A 6,000-nucleotide genomic window follows, 5' to 3' on the forward strand; every position below is an offset into this window, starting at 1 on the left:
GGTGTTGAAGCGCTTTTAGAAGTCTCTCCATCTGTTGAAATAAACATCGCACTATAAAGGCCGGATAGACTGTACGGGGAATATAACTCTTTGTGAATAAATAGAATAAGTGAACATAAATCAACCTTAGTCAGATAAAGAAATACGAAGTCATAATGGAAGGAGAATTTGAACGAGAAGAAAGAGAACTAGGAGTGGCGGTCCCAGGAACATTAAGACAACAATGGGGACAGACAGGGAGATTGATCGTTAGTGGGATCAAACTGGGGGACCGGAAGAAGGCTGATATTTAATGACTGATATATAAGTAATAATAATATATAACTATATATAACTATATTATATAATATATAATAAATAACTGATATAAGTAATAATAATATATAACTATGTATGACTATATAATAATATATAATATATAACTGATATTTAATAACTGATATATAAGGCTCGATATTTCTGAAAATGAGAACACCGTAAACGGCGTTCTATTTCAGAAAAAAGGGGGATGTAGGTCAATACTGATGTACATAAGTATCACACTGGACAGAGTTGAGAACAGAGAACCTCCGTGCACAAGACATGCAGCCGGTACAGCGCGTATCTTAAAGCTCCCATGTCATGCTTTTCCGGTTATTACCCGTCCCCTTGTGTGTTATGAAAGTTTTTATGCATGTAAACGGTGTGCAGAGTCAAAACCCTCAAAGTACACCCTGTAGCGAGTAAAACTCTAACACAGAAAATACCTCCCCAAAACGCCTCGTTGGAGATACGTCACTGCCCATTTGAGTCTTCCATTTAGTTCCGGGTACGGCCTGATGTCATGCGGTACCCGGAACGAAATGGACCAATCCCGAAGAGCTATGGCCACACCCAGCGGCGCTGGCCGCACCCTCTGCCAGCCTAACATTTACTGTTGGAAGCTCTGGTTCAGTTCACAATCGATCCAGTCATGCCACTGCCAAGGACCTGTTTCCTGAAATGTGAGGAGAAATCTGAGCTGTTTGTCCTACCGACGGAAGAACCACGACGAAGTCAGTGGTTGAAATGTCTTTTTAACACTGTTCCTTCAGAGGTTCGAAGAACCGGCATTTCACAGACGAAAGCTTCCAAAACATTGCCCAGTTTGAGGCCGGATATGCACAGCTTGTTTGGACCGTTTGGAGCAGGGGAAGATTTGGGTACACAACCTGTAAGTTTGCATTGTTATTTGTGTATTTATCAAACAAGACTGTTTAAATGTGTAAACTGTGTTGGACTGCTAAGCCATTGACACAGTGCTAACCGTGCTAACTAAGTTGCTAGCGTTTCCATATATCAACTCTAATATCAGCAGATGGCCTTGCATACATGTATCTCATAGCAGGAGAATGTCTGCATTCACACACAAAATACCTATTGACAGTATACTCCGGGTGATTTGCCGTGCGGTCAGTCGCGAAACGTAATTACATTATAGCTGGCGTAGCGTGTATGCTACCGATCTAACCCACGGAGCTAGACCTAGGTTTGGTAGGAAAAACATTTTTGTTATGCTACGTTGCTAGCGTTTAAATATATCAACTACAATGTCAGCAGATGGCCTTACATGTTTGTCATGGCAGGAGAATGTCTGCAGTCACACACACGGAATACTCATACAGTATACTCCGGGTGATTTACCGTACATTGTGACAGTACATACTGCATGTATAGCTAACGAGGCTAGCTGTATGCTAGCGCAAAACAATGTATTCATGCAAGTTACAATGTATGACCGAACGTAGCAGAATACCCGTATAATATTGCAATTATAAACACGTTATTGCTAGCCTAATATGAACCACTAGCTTTTGTTCATAGTAGTTTTATTACACTACATTATAGTTGCTTCCTCCAAGCTAACGTTCATATCGTGTTAGCTACCAAGGTAAACAAAGCTAGGTTAGCATATTAGCAGGCAAGCTGTTCATTATATAGATCCACACTCCTACCACAACTACTACTAACGAATCTAAAACAACTACGTTTCTCTAATATTTTGTGATTTGCATTTTATTTCGTCCAGGTAGATCCTGCCGGACAATATATGACTGGACGACCACACTGAGGCATCGTCTCAAAAAGCCCCGGCTGCTATAGGCAAGATGCCGACAACAATATATGTATATTTACGTTCATTTTGTACATTTCTAAAAATAAAGTTTAATGGAAATACTTAGTAGGCCTATCCTTTCTTCCCTGAATTATTTGCTCCTATAACATATCATTCATATATAGCAAACCATGATTTGATTTCTCATCAAACAGTAGTAGTTTATAACGGGTAAAAATAACTTACTCTTTGTTATGACCGGCTCGTAGGCCACAACGGAAAGACAAGGAGACATACACGAGTTTACAAAACCACGGCACATTTATTGTGGTAAATGCAGAGATACGTGGTCAGGGAAGAGGATTGCTGTGCTGCTTGGAGGGAGAGAGGGGCTGCAGTTTGACTCCGGGCAGCTGGCTATAGCACCTCGGCTCCGGCCAGGTGTCCGTGATCGCGCTGATTAGCCTCTTCAGCTCCACCCCATCGTAAGACAAAGGCCCTGGGGCCGTCACACTCTTCTATAACAACAGTTAAAAATATATATATGTATATAAAATATACGGCTGTACCGACGCCATGATAAGACTGATGTTCGGCTGAGAGCAGCCGTTTAGACATGGGCGCAGCCTCTCTGGTGGTTGACTAATCAGAACAGAGTGGCCGAGCTGACCAATCGGAGCACACTAGGCTCACAGGGAGGGGGGGGCAAGAGCTCCAACGAGTCGTTTAGTGGAGAGAGTGAATACTGCTGAATACACATGCTTGACAGAGATGCTGTATGCGAAACCAATGTGAGTTTGGAAAATTGCACAGTATAAATCTATTTTAGTATACCTCAACAATGTAATTATGATCAGTGGAAATGGCCATGACATGGGCCCTTTAAACAAAATTTCACACATTGTTATGAGACATCCGTTGACGGTTCTGACCACACACAGCATTGTCTCATTTGTTAACTCAAGTGCATTCACCATGACATCCACCAGACAGACTAGGTTAGAGAAAACTCTGACCGAAGCACACATCACCTACACACATGAAGGAGTGAACAGTGCAGACACCATTGGAAGTGGAGAACCACACAGGTGTGAGGAAAGAGTCATCCAAGATGTGAAACTAAGAATAGACCTCAGAGATGAGCCCTTGCCACACGCAGAAAATCTATTCACAGATGGCTGTTGTTTTGGACACCCCACCTACGGGCTCCAAGCGGCTTATGCAGTGATAGGGCAAACAACAGAAGGGAAGTTGGAGGAAAAGGCAGCCGAGAAAGTGACAGGAAAAGTCTCAGCACAGTTGGCAGAAGTGATGGGGGTTACAGCAGCACTGGAACTATCAAAGGGGAAAAATGTAAATATCTACACTGACTCAGCTTATGTACATGGCGTCATTCATGTCGAAATGCGCCAATGGATGAGAGCAGGGTTTGTAACCTCTACCAATGTCCCCATCAAACACGAAAAAGAGATCAAGAGGCTCGCAGAAGCTGTCATGTTACCCAACAAACTAGCCTTGCTCAAATGCAAAGGCCACAGTACGGCAGACAACTACTTGGCCTGGGGTAACAATGCAGCAGATAGGGCGGCCAAAGCAAAGGCAGGGTATGTACCCCAGTTCCAAATGCTCGCCATGAAGTCCACTGACTTGCTGCCCGCCGTAACAGATGACACTCTTAAAGAAGCACAGGAAGCAGGCTCTTTACTGCTTTGCAGGAAATATAGTACTCAGAGAGGTGTGCTTTTCCAGACACTGAAGAAAGCAAAATTCCATGACTTGTCGCTATCAGGGCTGTTAGGGAAAAACATCAGGCAATATGTATGTGAGATTATTACGTTTTTAAGAGAAATTGATACATTTAAAATAATCTAGAGTTTTGGTTCTTTTTTGTTTTGTTTTGTTTTGTTTGTTTGTTTGTTTGTTTGTTTGTTTTTTGTTTGGTTTTGTTTTATTTCTTTTGTTTATTGTTTTCTGCATAGTCTCTTGTCCACACTCCAGTCCAGTTGGTGGCGGTAATGCACCTACAAGTTGGTTTGCCAACCGCCAATAAACACTAAAGAAGAAGAAGAAGAAGGCTCCCCACAGGATAAATCAGTATGGTTAGACAGGGGAGCTACCAAGAAGGACGGGATATGGTTCTCCCCAGATGGGAGACCTGTCCTGCCCCCAGGGTGGATAAGATCCATGCTTAAAGAAGCTCAGCAAGGCATGTGATGAAACAGGCATGAACTGGTTGGATGCTCTACCACTAGCCCTTATGTCAATCAGGAGCTCTATTAACCGAGGGACAGGTTTCTCCCCTTTTGAGTTGACCCACGGCCATCAGTTCCCAGGCCCGGAGCTCTGAGTGTAGGAAAAGAAGTAGAAGAGATGAGTTCAAAACCATATTTCCAGCAACTTAAGGGCTTGGTATCAGAATTCTCCACACAGGTTGCCGACGCCAAAGGGGGACCCGAGAAACACGAGGCCAACACAGCAGAGTTCGTCTGGCTGAAAGTCATCAGGCCTAAGTGGCTCAACCCCAGGTTCTCCGGACCGTACCGAGTGACCCAGAGGACCTCCCATGCCGTCCGCCTAGAAGGAAAGGGGGACAACTGGTACCACTGGAGCCAGTGCGCGGTGGGGAAACCTCCAGCTCGGTCTCTTGATGACATCAGAACTGATCTGGCCCTCATCACAGAAGTCGACCCGGAAGCCGCCATCAGCGGGCCGGAGGAAGAGGACTCATCTACCCCGGACAACCCATAAGCCGCCGTCAGCGGGCTGGAAGAAGCAGAAGAGGGACTCCACGGGGACTCCTGAAGCCCCTCCACCTAGGGGATCAGGTTGCTATAAACCACACCAGTGACTTTGTTTATTAGCCCATTTTTAAGGGATTTTGTTTTATCAACATATTGTTTAAGGGACTGTGTTTACTAACCCTTTTTACCTTGGTTAAATGAGTGTAGTATCGGGAAAGAAAAAGACTAATAGATTTAGAAAACGAATAAGAGACTTACACCAGATAAGTAATAAAACTCCCGTAGCACCCTCTCCCCAGTTAACGTGGGTCACTTGGTGGGACACTACTGATATATGTGGGGACCTTCATGTCCCTCTAAGACACCACGCTTTAGGCTCCATAACTAACCAAGATTGGGGTCATTCAGGTTATACCTTCCAAATTGGCCCGTTTGTCATCTCCCACCATTTAGACGAGGGTAGGTGCCGGTTTTTGAGATTCTCATATTCTAGGCGATTCTGGCATTTCTGGATCTCCATTTCATTAAGGGGCCATCTTTTATACTCTGGTAAACCACTGTATGATCGACACGTGCTGTCCAAACGCTACGCCCCAGGCTCCTTTGATTTGTCTGTCGACTCTCCCACTTACATGGACTCCATAGGGGTGCCACGGGGTGTTCCCAATGAGTATAAAATCGCTGATCAAATTGCCGCAGGTTTTGAGAACATTCCCTTCCTCGCAGCTATCTTCCCCATCACCCCTAACAAGAATGTAGACAGGATCAACTATGTACATTACAACGTACTCCGATTGGCCAGTCTCACTAGGGACGCGGTAGAAGGCCTGGCTGAACAATTGGGTCCAACGTCCCTTATGGCTGTCCAAAATAGGATGGCGTTGGATATGCTTCTGGCGGAGAAAGGGGGTGTTTGTGCGATGTTCGGTGATATGTGCTGCACGTTTATTCCCAACAACACGGCGCCTGACGGTTCCGTGACTAAAGCTTTAGAAGGTCTTCGCACCCTATCTAAAACCATGCATGAACAATCAGGGATCGACAGTCCTATGGAGGAATGGATGACAAACATGTTTGGTCAATGGAAAGGTTTAATAATGTCTCTTCTAATTTCAATTGCTACGTTCATTGCTATTTTGTTAACATGTGGGTGTTGTTGTGTACCCTGTATTCGCTCGTTGTATG

The sequence above is a fragment of the Trematomus bernacchii genome, unplaced genomic scaffold (assembly GCF_902827165.1).
Source record: "Trematomus bernacchii unplaced genomic scaffold, fTreBer1.1, whole genome shotgun sequence".
Classification (NCBI taxonomy): Eukaryota; Metazoa; Chordata; class Actinopteri; order Perciformes; family Nototheniidae; genus Trematomus; species Trematomus bernacchii.